The sequence below is a fragment of the Heterocephalus glaber genome, unplaced genomic scaffold (assembly GCF_053883595.1).
Source record: "Heterocephalus glaber isolate CG9 unplaced genomic scaffold, H.glaber_assembly_v1.0 deba00001571, whole genome shotgun sequence".
Taxonomy (NCBI): domain Eukaryota; kingdom Metazoa; phylum Chordata; class Mammalia; order Rodentia; family Bathyergidae; genus Heterocephalus; species Heterocephalus glaber.
In genome coordinates, this window is record NW_028258356.1 from 5,431,692 (window position 1) to 5,433,504 (window position 1,813).

Below are 1,813 nucleotides of genomic sequence, written 5' to 3' on the forward strand. Positions count from 1 at the left end.
TGATCTTTGTTAACTTCAAAATTGTCCTGTCCTATTTCCATACAAGATTATTCATGTTATTCTGTTAGAGATTACAACAAGAGCATTGGAACAAGTTTCATATTTCCTTGAATATCTGCATGTTACTTCTCTCTCAATCTTTTTACATAGAGCAGAGATTAGTTATCTTGCCTAACCCATGGTGGTAGTTATTAATATGTAGCATTACACCTAATGTCACCCAATTTGCAAATAGAGATTCTCCACCTTCATATTCAGTCTGCTTCTCTGTATACTGATGACTGATGGAGTCTATTTCTTGTTAAATGTCTAAGAAACTCAAAAACAAGCTAGATGTAAACCATCAAAATGAAAGCAATTTTCGAATGCAATACAACAAAAACCATGGACAAACATAACAGGGTTGTATATTTTCCCCCATCAAACATTGATGATTTCCCTCCAACTGTTCAAGCAGCATCTGAAATGGTACAATTGAATGCTCGGCTTCCCTTTCCTATTCGTAAAATTATTGGTGTTCAAATGATTCACATATTCAAGAAGCGACTGATCTAAGGCTCTTCAGATAAGAGCTTCCTCAATTATATTAAAATCTATGAAATCATTATAAAACAAAGTGTGGCTAACTTGCAAATGTCTTATTAAACTGCCGTTGAAGCTGCCTGGATTCTTGTTTGGTATAAAACGGCAAAGCGGACAGAACACAGGTCTCCTTTCTGATCTGAGATGAGTGATACAGTGATCCAGCAAATTGTCTTCATCCAATTCCCTCTGACAAAATGGACAGACCCACCTTGTTGTCTCCTCGAGTTCTTGCAGTGGTCCGTACGTCTCAATGTACTTCTCACAAGTCCTTATGTGTGCCCTCATTTCACTAAGGCAAACCAGGGCATCACACTCTGCGCAGTTCTGAAACTCTGACTTCATTCTTCTGGCTACATCTGTCCCTGGAACTCCTTCTGAAGGAAGATATACCCAGCAATAGGGACAGGTCCATTTATTGTTCTTTAGACTGGTGGCAATACAGGAACCACAGAATACGTGGCCGAAGCGGGTGCGGACGGGCTGGTGCAGCACCTCCAGGCACATGGCGCAGTCGAAGGATGCGAGCAGCAGCGGCGGGTCTTCAGATCAGAGTTTTGTGTTGGAAAGTGAAATTACACTCCTCCCAACATTAAAATGTTAAATAATCACCAGTTGCGGTATTATTCCTTATTCAGAATGCCATGATGTTGCTACTGTTAAGTACTGATGAGGATGATAATAATGATGGCTATTTAGAAGACATATGCAAGTGATTTGTTTTCCACAAGCTGACTAATGCTATATCAGAAAGAGACAGGTAGGTCTGTGGACGTGGTCCCGAGGTCGCCAGTCGTGCGGAAAACACCGAATCAGCCCGCACCCCGGCAGCAATCCACTGGACACCCCCCCCCCCGCTCCTTTGGCATCTTTTCTGTACTATATCAGAAAGTCATGATTATCTCTGGCTCTCTTTTCAAGGTTCTTTCCTAACTTGCATATGCCAATCAATTCAAATAATCTTGATTACTGGACTTACACAGGAGAAACCAATAAGCACATACCTACAAATGATAGATCAGAAATGTCATATCATAGAGCATTTCACCTCACATGAAGCTTTGTTAATAACAACTCAAATTCAATGAAGTCCAAATTTTTCCCTGTTTTTCCCATTAATGGCATTTCATACAAAATGGATCCTTTAACCTGTATAGATAGATAGATAGATAGATAGATAGATAGATAGATAGATAGAATCTTAGCTTTGTCTCCTTCCTTTTTATTCATC

At 39.9% G+C, this 1,813-nt stretch overlaps 1 pseudogene; it reads right to left on the reverse strand.

The window, feature by feature from the left end:
• Positions 1–420: 420 nt before the first annotated feature.
• Positions 421–1,131, reverse strand: LOC101721929 (E3 ubiquitin-protein ligase RNF125 pseudogene; annotated as a pseudogene).
• Positions 1,132–1,813: the final 682 nt, after the last annotated feature.